Source organism: Apteryx rowi, unplaced genomic scaffold, assembly GCF_003343035.1.
Source record: "Apteryx rowi isolate R43461 unplaced genomic scaffold, aptRow1 scaffold_233, whole genome shotgun sequence".
NCBI classification, from domain to species: domain Eukaryota; kingdom Metazoa; phylum Chordata; class Aves; order Apterygiformes; family Apterygidae; genus Apteryx; species Apteryx rowi.
The window spans coordinates 841,135-854,416 of NW_020448675.1; positions in this window are offsets into that span (position 1 = coordinate 841,135).

Here is a 13,282-nt window from a genome sequence, read left to right on the forward strand (position 1 = left end):
ATGGTAAAAGCCCAACCTTGCATGAGAAGATTACTGGAATGAAGAACTTGCTTTCTCGTTTTCACTGGAGGCTCTGAGCTTAAGTCAAACATTGTGGAATTGTAGTCGTACCCTTATACTCTCATATAGTTAACTTCCTTGGTATTGAGATTCCAGCAGAGCTTTCAGCTAAAATGAATGTAACTAATAACTTGAGATTCAATAATATGTGAATTCCAAATTACTGTGTATGAGAGTTACATGAAGTCTCATAATTCATTATAAATTATTAATTTTTGTCGGTTAGGTTTCAGAAATAATCTTGAGATATGTAAATCTACTACTAAGTAAATCTGTTGGCATTTCTGCTTTTAAGAGATGAATGTAATATTGCCATTAAAAATTYTCTTTGTGATTATTCACAGAATAACTTCAAGAAATGTAGTAMAAAAATCCATTTCTCTTTGAATTAGTGTTCTCTTGCAGTGAGGATTGCACAGTTATTCTCCACATTCTGCTATCCTAATTTGGAAAAAAAATGCAGCAGTGAAGCTGGAAGTTGCTATTTCTTCTGGGAAGAAGGGAAGACCAAGCCATGTCCTATCAGATCTTCTGTTATATGTTACTTTGTCTCCTATATACACAGGAGGGAGGTGTACAGTTCCTACTGACACTGAAGAGCATGAAGCAGGGGCAGTCTACATTTTTGTGTGTAATGCCAAACACAGCTTTTGAGATAAWTGGGGATCCCTAGGATCGTGTAACTGCTCCCTCCATACACCAAGAAGAAAAAGCAGGGAAGCACAGGCCGTATCTTTCTGGCAGGTGCAAAGCTATCTGCTTTTCCTCGCTGCATTGTTCTGCCACTGTGACAATTCAGCACGGTACTTCCAGTGCCTTTTGCACACCGAGTTACTTTCCTGTTGTAGTTTGCAGCCTTCAAAGCCATAATTTAACCTTTGCTTTCTGCCTCTGTCACTTGTTACAGTATTTGACCAGGTACRATTTTGGCATTTCATTCTGTTGCTGGCAGTTGCAAATACTAGAGCCACAAGGTTAAGTTTTAAGGTTTGTTGTTATTTTAATTTTTGTGGATGAGTGTTTAGCATATGCCATTTCTGCTCTTCCATTTTGTCCACGCTGTTGGATGCAGCTTGCATCCAGTCCGAGCAGACTCCAGCCAATAATAACCAGCTCACAGGCTGCACAATATTTAACTGGGAGTCTCTGGTTGCAACTTCAGGTTACTGACTCCTTGAGTGCTTCATTTGACATGCACCAGAATACTTCCCAAACTTTTGCTTTCCTATGGCAAATATGTAAGAATACTGCTTATGAGACTAGTGAGCACAAAGCGACTTTAATGAAATGCCCATGTAAATATGCTTCCCTGTTGTTACAGTTATTTTCAGTGTATGTTTAACTTGCTGATTTCACACACTGCTGTGCAGCCATTTGTTATATATTAACTTAAGATGCAATCCTGCAAGGTACTGAATGCTTTTGGATCATGCTGAGTCCCTTTCACTCCCACTGGCACTGAAGGGAATACAAGGCACTCAGCACTGTGCAGAATTCAGCCCTGAATCCAGGCAACAACAGGATCTTTCAAAAACCAAACAGGTTTTCTGGAACAAGGTTCATACTGTAACCATGCAATATTTTGTGCAATGGATTTTCATACAGTTAGATTAAATCCTATCCAGAACAACAGATTTCTTAATTAATGGCTGCTGGAAGACATAAACATTTAGGTATGTACAGTGATAATTAATTATATTTTATAATTATGATTTTATTAGTTGTTCCGATTAAGTGCAAAACCGTTTGACTGAGACTAGTATTTATCTTTTGTGTGCTAGTTTCAGTGTGCCTTGTGCCTCTGTTGAAGAGCATGAGGTTTTGCAGTTGCAGATAATCTGTGCAGTTCATCTCACAAAGCTATTGGGGCATTATACATCGATGCACTTGCGAGCTGCACAAAGAAATGCTTTGTACACGGCCAGTTAAAGCTGTTTCCACTGGCATTTAAACCGGGGGGAAGATTCACCGGAGTTAACCCTGCTTGCTGGTCTGCAGTCCTGAAGACATCTGCATGATCTTGTTTTGGTAATCTGGCTGAGAGACCCCCGGCTGGCTGGTCTTGCCCAGCTCCTGGGGCAGTTAATGGTGCTCAGTGGTTTGGTGCTTTCCGCTTGCTGCCTGCGCTGCCCTGCAAGGTTTCTGAAAGGAAGGCACTATCGAAGGGCGCCCAGCTGATCAGTTGCTTACAGGTTAGGAAACCAGAATAAGTAAATACATCATGGCAAAATGTACTTTAATGGGCTCAGGTTGTTGTCTACCCTGTGCAAACTACAGTATTAATCATTACTTTTTCTCTGAAACTTACTTCAGGAGAAGAGCTTGGCAGTGCTCTGTGTTGTAAATTCAGATGTATTTGGTACAGGAAAAGTGCTGCAACATACTGTTTCTAGAACGCTATTCTCATTGTTTTATGTGTAGATGAAGTCCATAATCTTCCATTGTTTGCAGGGAAAAACACAGACCTGATCCCTTTAAGCAATGGGTTTTAATTCCACTTACAAGCAAGAAAATTTACTTCCAAAAAGGCAGTCCCTCCCCTCTTTGTTAAAGGGCACTGCCATCACTTAGCCAGCCTGGAGGTGGGCTCTGCCTTCGGGCCTGGAATCACTTCCTAAGTGCTAATTAGGAGCTAAAATCTAAATTTTGCTGTCAGGCTTAAGGCTGGCCAGAGACCTAGGAAAGGTTCTGCTCTAGGGACTGCTGGAGGAATCTTACTTTAGTCCAAACATATCTGTGTGTTAATAATTATATCTTTTCAAAATAAGCTATCATACTCTTGGTCTTTGGCCTGCAAGTTAAATACCAATTGCGCAAACACTTATGTGTGGATTATCTTGTGAGATAGGGGAGATTTTTAAGCACGGAACCATGCTTGTAAAATGTTTGCGAGATCACAGCTTCAGTGATATACGTTAACTGAAATCAATACATGAAATTGGTATGGACATAGACTGCTGATTGAGCAACTTGCTGACAGCCAGTTTYCGTGGAGTAATGGCAGTCAGCTTGGCTGCTGTGTGATTCTGGGAATGAGCAAAAACCTAGAGAAAGCGCATGAGGTTTTAGGAGTCTTTAGTACTTTCTGTGCACCTTTAGGCACAATTAGCTGAGCTAGGAACACTGAGCGGTTGCGAGTCGTTTAGCCCTTAAAGGAAAGTGGGGCAGGAGGTAGGAGTGTCCGTGAGCAGAGGGGACCGCTACTGCTGATGGCAATGAAGCATTTCCAAACCTTTCAGTGTGCGGTGAAGGCACCACATGATTTTATATAAGAATATCCCAGCAGAAAGCAGTCACAAGCCCTCAATAGCCTCCCTGGGAAAACAGTTCCTGCATTAGGGTAAATCAGGCTGGGGCTGTATGCTAATTCTCTTTCATTAGTATGTGTTAACAAAGCTGTGCACAAGTTTAATACTTTCTGTAAACCCCGGATTTCCCTCTTCTCTCATTTAAGACCAGGTTAAATCTGGAATAATAAGCTCTCAAAGCTTAGAGGTTCCAGTAAAATGAGATTCGGCTATAAATCACTTGGTTTCCAGTAGTAACATTATTGTAGCTTTGGAGCTCTAAGCAATAAGAGGAGCAAGGTTTGTAGGGAGAAGAGAATATACCTTATTAGGATATCAAATGATATAAAAACATTTGCTACCTCTTATTGCAAACCTTATGTAGGATTTCCTTCTCTCTCTCCTGCTCTGCTTAGACCTCAAAACCATGAAAAATTTAATAGTCAAATTTGAACTATTTCCAAGTGTTTGTATGATGCATTTTGGTAAGTGTTGGAAAATCAAGATGTAGAATACTGCACATGGAACATGATGAGTTATTTAAAGGGTTTCTCAGGTGGCAGTATCTGTGATTTGGAGGATCGAACACTGGATACTGAATGAGAACAGTTTATCATCAGTTGAACAACAACCGGCTTTCAGATAAATTAAGCATCTTCTCTTGAGCTGGTATGGTAATGTATAAAGATGATACTGCCRTCAGCTGAAACTGGCTTGTTAAAACGATGCACTCTGACTGTGGTTAAAAAAAAATTATGCTGGCATGTATTTATCTATGGATCTCCAGGACTTTCAGAGTTAAAGCTTTCATATAAATCTTGTCTGCGCTAGGAAAATTACCAGATGCTGACAGGGGGTGTCACCAGCGCTGCAGCTGAACATATGCTACATACGGCTTGGCTGCAAGTGCAGAACAGGAAGGCCCTGTTCTCTGCTGCTTGAGAGATGGGGGAAAACAGGTTTTAAACAACCTGCTTTCAGGATAATATTAAAGGCTAGGTTCTACACATTGGTCATCCTCTCAATGAGGACAAATAACTATTCAAGCATAGATTGGCCTACCAGTATTTTCTCTGCATTAAAAAAACAGGAATTGTAAGTGGCTTCTTCACTGAGTTATTTTGTAAATGGTGCTTTTTGAGGTACACAGCAATGCCAATATCCTTGCACTGGCGTCTTATGTCTGTGGTGAGGCTGGACTGGAAATTGAATTGGGGTTTGAATGCAGAGCAGATTAAAATCTCTTTCTTTATTTTAATGACTGATTTTTATCTCTGATTTTTACACAATGGCACTTCATAAAACAACTCTGTTTATCGTGTTCTCATTTTCTCACTTTTGCAGAGAAGACACTTAAAAATACTCCCTGTTTGGGATTCTGCACTGTCATTTTGCATTTCTTTGCACTTTCTTTGCTGAACACCACCACCCACCACCACCACCCTAGCACCCCCACGTCACACCCACACATGCTGACACCCGGGGCACCCGACCGTTTCGAGAGACAACACACGTGGAATAAGCTGAGGGCACTTCCACATCCCACCAGCCCTTTCCGGTGCACAGCACTGGCGGGCAGCTCTCAAGTCTCACCCTTTTGGTGTGAAGCCACATCTCCAGTCTGGAGCCACCTCAGGGGTCCCGTGTTGTAAGAAAGGAGGAGCTGCCACTCGCCTCCATCTCCTCCTGCGCTGTCCTCCCTGCTGCCCTGTATCTGCACTAGATTCATGAAAAGCGAGAGGCAGGAAGAGACCTGACTCGGGTGGCCGCTGCCTTTCGTGTTTCCTTGGCAAGGCAGCCCCAGGACAGATGGGTGCAGACTGCCTCCCTTTCCCACTGCAGTGGGAAACTCTGCTCACCAGCTAGAAACTAGCTGGAAATACAGCTCACACCTCTAGTGTGGTATTTAAATTATGCGCCCCCAAATGCTGAGGAAATGGCCACTAAGGTTTTTCTGAATAGATTTTCTTACCCTGAATTTTAACAAGGCCTTTGGAAAAGGGACAGTGCGAGTGACAGAAGCTGAAGCGTTCATTTTGCAGCTTGGAGTGTTTAAGCCGAGACAACTCATCAACGTAAATTAACTTCTGTAGTAAGGAAATATAATCTTTCAGTTCAGAGCTACACCGGGCTCTTATGAGGCATAAATTATTAGTCAGGTCTGCAGACTCCAGTTTAGAAGATTAATGGGCATCAGCAAAATAAAAGAGGCAGCTGGGTCTTGAAACAGGCACTTCAGTCTGAACTCTTTTTGAAAACTGGACTTTAGCCTTTGCCTGCTGCTTGGGCAGATAATGGATCATTTTCTCCATATGTACACTTTTTACAGCTCTCATCACCATAAGTATCAAGGTGCCAGAGGAGCACTGATGGATTTGTCCTCACAGGCCCATAGGTTATAAAGTATTACTCCTAGCTTCAGGTTTTTTTTAACATGCATGGCACTTAAACTGAGAAAAGTATGTTGAACTGCAAAGGTCAGAGAGAAACAGAATCCAGAATTCCTCCGTCCCAGCCTCAGTCATAAAGACAGCTCTCCTGCCTGAGATGCGGGCTTCACTTCTTCAGGTAATTTAGCATTGCTTTCAGGGCTGGTACAATTCAGAGTTGTTTAACCTCTACTCATAGGAATATAGGTGCATAAGCCAGCAGCCATAACGACCGCTTGTGCCACTGATTCCAGTCAACCTATATTTCTGGCAATTATATCATCTGGCACCCTGGATATACATAACAAGCTCCGTCTTTGTYTACTTAAGTTAGATTTTCTTCCATGCTGTTATTATTGGAAGACAGTTGCATGATTCCAATGTTCTGATCTTTAAAAATCTTCTTTTGATTTCCCACCAGAATCTCTATAATGCTTGCACAGAGGCATACTCCTAGCCTGGATGAGTGTTAACCAGATAGCTCAGGGAATGTTTTCCTTCCCTTGCAGACAGCTTGTCAGCTTTGCCACTTTGAAACAGTTCCAAAAAAAAAGATGAAGCTCACAGAAATGTACACACACATTGAAACCACCCATTGCTTTCTGTACGAAATCTGTTGTGACACTTCTCTAAAGGCTCTTCTTTAGCTGTATCATGTTTCACACACCAGGTTTTGAGCCAGTCAGTGAGAATCTCAGCCAAAATGTGCATAGGCTCATTGGCTTTTTAAGGACTCCAGTAATACAAATGAGCTGTGCCAGTATTACCAGCACCCTCCACTTACATCCTCAGTATATCTGAATGAATAACTTGTGCAGCTACAGTACCTATAGACCTATAGCRATATTTGTATTGCTTCCTAGAAACAGATAATAATATCAAAAATAATTTATCAGGCTGTAAGAGGAGATTTTCTTTACTACTGCTGATAAGGTATCTAATGTAATATGTATGGCTGTTTTTAACGGGACCAGTAAGGTAATCCAAAATGTGCAAATTTGAGCATATCTGATTCCATAGCCAGACAACTAAATAAGTTTTCTGATGTGTAGCATTGTGTATTTTCTGCATCTTTAAAATCAGGTAACTTCTTTTCTTGCCAAAATAAACAGATGTTTGCTAAAATATGATCATCCATGTTTTAAAAAATTACTCTTGATTTTAATGTTACTAATGAAGAAAGTAATTAGTTATTACAGCACCAGTGAGACAGAGGGGTGAGTATTAGCTAAAGATTTCTCATTACTCTAAAGTTTTCAAGCAGGTTAAATTCAGAGCACATCTTTCATTGAAAAGGCCTCGACATTATTGCAGGAGATATTCCTAGCACATAAATGTTGTAGCACTTCATTGTTATCCACTTTACTCTAATTGCATGTTTTTATAGTCTTCCATTCTACAAGATTTTTTGATAAAGTAGATTCCAACAAAAAATAGAAGTTATTGACAAACCAGAGGTAGAATTAGCAAGAGGATTTTTTTTCTGAAGTAGAAAGTGAAGCCTGATAGAAATGGTAATTCAATCTTTTGGCACAAGAAATGTGCCCATGAATGTTAATTTTAGTTTAGCCTGTAACAAAGACAGCAAGTTTGCCATTGTACAAAGCACCTAAACAAAGAAAAGTATTGATGCTAACTGAAAAAACCTGAGTGGTTCTTGACGCATACGAATAAAGACGGCCTAGTAGCATAGAAGCCTCCACAAATTAACAGCCTCCCCAAACAAGCAAAAAAAGCCCTTGTCCCCCCAAATGCCACCTGTTTCTCCTTTTCTTAATCTTACTGAGATACTCCCTGTTCTGACTTCTTCATGAACGTATCAAAAGCTGTAACTGTCCCGCACTTTTGCCCTTGCCACCATGGAGCTGGCTAAGGTAAACAGCTGCACCGTAACCAGTTGGGTATTGCTGTTGCGTCACCCTGTGCCAATTATCCTCCCGAGACCCTGTCATTTTAGTATAATAAGCATCAGAAGCAAGCTGATCTTATATAACTTTGCATAATTTTCACCGATGTGTCATCACCCCTAATGAAGTACACCTTCACTAAAAGCACTGCCGTCTTTTCCAATCTCGGTAGGCTCTGGACCTCTGCGGCGCTACCGTGCCCCTGCTCCCTGCAGCAGAGCTGAATGCTTTGAGCAAGGGTTGAGYGCGGCAGTCGCCGCTGACCCCCCCTTGCCATGGCCAGCCCCGGAGTGGTGCCCAGCATGGCTGTGCAGGGATAAAATGACCCAAAGCCTGGCCCACACCGTGGTTCACGCGCAAATATTAACCAAGTGCACCTGGGCACTGCTCCTCGCTCACTCCGGCCCCTGGCCTGAAGTGTGCAAACACCTGCTGTGGCGGAGCCACAGTTCTGAAATGCCTCAAGTTCCTTCCTCGATGTCCAATTTATTCTTGCATTTATTTATTTTGGCCTCTTGGGGACCTAACAAGGCACCTTCATTTCACTGGGTAATTTAGGAAGGCCACAGTTTTGAATTGCCAGGATGGGATGGTGGGGTAATTAAGTGGGTGGGGAGGAAAGTCACTTCTATGTATTATTATATATGGAAAAAAAATACAAAATGGCTGTAGGGCAGTCAGCCATGGTGGTGAGGGGTGTGACATACAAAGGGATGGCAGAGAAAGCAGAGATGGGAGAGAAAACAAATGGCTACAATGAGGTACAATTCCAAATCTCTTTCCAAGTTTGTACGCTTTCCTCCCAACAAGTGAAGGCTGTGTTAATTTAATGTACATCCATTTAACAGAAAGTCTCATATAACTTTTTTCAAGAAAAAAGAAAAAGTATATATGGTATAAGAAACTTTAAATTTTTGACTAATCTCTTTTCCTTCCTAGTTCTGTCTACTTTGCATCTCCATGGTCATTTTCCTTCCTATTTCTTATACTTTGTGAGACACAAAACAAAGGTGGAATTTGGCCTTCCTAATTGCTAACTGGAAGTCTTCTTTGTGTTTCGACACAAAGATCTGTTTATTGAAAACTGCTCTTCTGTAGTACCAGCCATCCCGTCATGTCATGCTGCCTGAATAATGCCTCTCGAGGACGGGGAGAAATAATAGCGTCACAGTCAGGCTCCGTGGGGTTATAAATAGCATTCTCCCAGCCTCAAAGGCTGAAGCCATCATTAAGTCGCATGCAGCTGTAGTGGGGTAGGTGGGTGAGTACGAGCAACTCTGAGATGGGATAATGGTAACCTGGTACRCAAGGGTCATTTTTCATCGAGAGCGAGCGTCAGGCCACTGGTCTATTGTGTTCTCCCTAAATCAGAGCTCTGTGCTTGGCAGAGCTGAACAAGCTCAGGGAAACAACCTCGCAGAGCACCCTCAAAAGAGGATTTTGAATGATCATAGGGAAAAAAATAGTTAGTCGCGCTGTGATTTAGACCAAATTGTGATAAACTTGTCTCACCTTCGTCAGTAGTTGCCTTTATCTATATTGCACTGGCTGTGAGTTAAGGTCACACACTAAAGTAAATGCAACAGGAACTGGCCTTTAGTGAACCATTAGAAAGTAGTAGACCAAGTACCTACACAGCTGACAATGATGACTTTCATTGGTCAAATTAGGAAATTAATCCAGCAATTTAACCCAAGCTGTTCTTTGAGCATTTTACTTAGCAATATGATTCATTTTTTCTGGAATGGATTTTTTCAGCGCCAGGATGAGAGAGCTCTTGAATTTGGAAAATCCCTTTCAGTTTATTATTATTTGTTTGGTTACAAATACATACAAGTGGAAAAATCCTACATGAATTTGAAACATGGCTTATATAAAAAACACATTAAAATAATTAGCAGCATATGTTGGTTTGAACTTGCATGCACAAACATACTACTTTTCCTTCACTTCTACACTGTACAAATTGAGAGCTTGATCCCCCTTCCATTGAAGTCAGCGGGGGAGTTGCCTTTAACTTCAATAGATATATGACTCAGCTTAATTCCCCCAGTGGGACCTGTCAATGTGTAAAGATTCCTGGGAGGTTAATTGCTTGCAGGATGAGAGTCTTCGCCTGGGATGTAAAAGGAACGTGCAAATTGCAAAACTGCAGCATTAACTAAATACTGTAAAGCAGCCTGGAAAAGACACTGTCATTTAAAGCAAAAGTATCTCTTATTTCAGTAATCTACATCTTCATAATTAAATTCAGTTGCTCTTTACTTTAGAGTATTTTTTACAAACTCACTTCCCCTGCCTTCTTGCCCAATAGCTGGTAAAGTATGACAAATGTTTTTGTCATGTTTTCCTGACATATCTCCTTTTGTTCCTTTTTTTCTTTCTTATTACTCACTTGAGAGTACATTTTTTAAACCACTATTTAAAAATAGACTTTTAAAAAGTATTTATTAAAGAACCATAAAATAAATAATAGAGTTGTGGGAGGCTGTGGGAGTGGAAGAGAGGGTTTCTAAACAAACTAAATAGAATTATTCTCTTTCAGACTTTTGAGATTTAAGTGAACGATTTTCTTATTACATGATAACTCCTAAAATGTGCCAAGAAAGCTAAAAAGAGATCATGATTAAAAGTTAGGGGTTTGTTCCTTCAGCAGCAAAACTCTTTATTTTTTTTCTCCCATGTCGTATTTGTTATAATCCTTTCCCACCTATATTACACTTTGAATAATCCCTCTCATTCCTTGTCACATGCACATTAAACCTCTTTTAAATTACAGACCTAAAGCTTCTAAAACAAGCATTTCATTTTTGTTGCTGTAAGTGCGATGACCATTGTCAAGCAATTATTAATACTCTCATGCATACACCAGTCTAGAATTTATTTTTGGAGTTGTTCTGTTCATAAACTACTGTACTTGGTCAACCATAATTTATAATCCTAGCACAACCACTGAATCAATGACATCTTTTCTACTCATCTAGAGTTAAACTATTAACCCGTAAATAACAGGGTATAGCTCAGTTTTTCTTTTTTTTACTTCCATCTTTTCAAACAGTGGCAAATAATGTTAATCCTCTCAAGAAAGGAAAAAGYGGGAAAAATGGCCAATATTGCCACTACATCTTGTTTTTCTTGAAATATTGTAAGAAACAGAAAAGTGGTTCAAATTTACAGCCAGAAGAGTTATCTGCCTTCTTTCCCATGGTAACCCTATAGATAAATTTAGCTTTGCATCATTTTACTAAACCTTGGCATAACTGCACTTGAACACTATATACAGTTCTAGCTCCCAGCCTTTAAAAAACATGCTCAGGTTAGGAAAAGATTCATGCAATTACTAGTCTCCATTACAGGAAGTTACTCCTGTTCTCAGATACAGCACACAAAGCTTCCACTGAGCAGTACACACATGCGAAAGGCCAGATTTTGATTCAGTAAAGCTGCAAGAGTTAGAAGTGGGTTTTATCATGTTACCAGTAGATTAGCTATTACAAACAGGTCTGGAAGATGCCAGCTATAGCATCTACTTTTAGAAACTTGTCAAATATCTGACTAAATACTGTTTGCTCAAGAATTGCAATTTTCTAAGTATTCTCTTTATTAAATGTTGTAACATTTACAGGATACTATATACAATTATATTCTTACCTCATTCTCTAAAGTGAATTTTTTAGCTTGGTTTCCTATGGAAATTAAATTCTCGTGAGCAAGTTGCCAGTCTGTCAATACCCTCTCCTGTCATTTCTGCCTCAAGTAGTTTTTAACCTGCTGGTGAGCTTCAAATATATTTAAAATGAGGGTGYAGGTCTCAAAGATGTTGGAATTTCATAAGTTTAAAAACCACTGTTGGCTGGATAAAGGAGAGACCTGAATTGGTGGCTCGATTCAGTACAAGCTCAATAGTTTTTTTCTGCTTTGTCTTCTTGTCCAGCCAGTAGACAGAGGACATAGAAGGATCTACGGGTTCCCTTCTTTGAGGGAGCCTGTGGATAAAAGAGGATATTCAAAATGAATGTGATGGGTATAGCTGAGATAATTATGGAGAGGAAGGTGTGTTGGAAATCAGGTTTGAATAGGAYTGTTAGAAGTTTTTTAAGTGACAAGTGCAAAACCCCTAGAGATACCAGATGTTCAGTCAGGGRGTCTGTGAGAGAAGTTTACAATACCTACTGAAAGTGCTTTTACAGTTGACTTCTGGTTTACTTGTTGTCTCATACAAATGAAATAATAACTCCCTAATTGATGCTGCTAAAGTCATTCTCTTGGCCATTTCACTCCTTTCACTGTATCCCCCTTCGGAGACTTCCCTTGTCCAAGGCTTGAATCAGATTCTTCTTGTCTGCACTTATGTGAGACCTTCCCCCAGGGAGTCCCACGCTGATGCAGATCACCAACTGAGATCCCTACTGACCCTCTCCTGACTGCGTCAGCGTTTCCAGCATTAATCTCCATTTACCCTTTGCTTCCCAGGTCCAACACTATAAAGCAACTACCTTACCCCCTTTTGGGTCATTCCTCAAAACTCACTTCTTCCATAGTACCACACCATGAAGTAGAGCTCAGCAAGAACTGGTCTGGCGGGAACCTGTGACCGTGGCTGCTGCGTGCCTGAGAGTCCTGTGGTCACTACTAGGGTCATTTGCTACCTCATTTGACCAACATCTCTTAATCCCATTTGTTTGTCTCATCCACTAACGACACCTTGCCTTTGAGAGTATGTCTACGCTGCTCTCCAGAGGTGTAATTACAGCACCTACAGCCACGGCCACACGGGTCTCAGCGCAGAGGCAGAGCTGACGGCCCTGGATCCTTCGTAAGGGAAACTATTCTGCTGTGCACTCTGGGTTGCCCTGCTTTCATTGCACCTCTTACCTGCACTATGTTAAAACTGGTTTAGTTATGTCTACAAYTCCAGTCCAAGTACAGAAATATAAACTATTTGAGCAAGGTCTACCAGTTGCTATGTCTCTTTGTCGGGAAGCGTAACRTGGGGTTGTGTAAGACAGTCTCACAAACATTTTTCTGTAGTGTATGAGCAMTGTTCAGACTGTGCATAAAATGCTGTTTTTACTGCTAACTCTGAGGGACAGTGACAAACAACAAAAACGTTGCCCAGGTTTGGGACAGAAAGACAGCCTGGGAAGCAAGCATGGATATCTGWAAGACATTTGTAAGCACTTCTTTTCCAGCACTGATGTCTTGAAGCTTAATGAAACAAACCACAATAGGAAAATATCCTAATTYATTTCTTCTCCAGTGGGAAATCTGCACAAGCACAATGCCCCCCTGAACAATTTAAACACTAAATAAAATATATTTTTATGTTTTAGATTGGTTTGCTATAAAATATGCAATTATCTGCTAAATATATCTAGCTGGGGTGAAAAGGAGTGAGAGATCACCTGAGGCTTTTCCCCGATATTTGGGGTTTACGAGGAGCCGTTATGCCACGCAAAGATGCGGAGTGTTTAACGCAGGGGCTATAGCCGCGCGGGGCCTGCACGCACGGCAGAAGGAGCAGATGCGCGGAGCAAAGGCAAACGCAGGGGCGCGGGGGGGAGCAGCCGGCACGGGGTTTTGGGGCGTTACCCGCAGC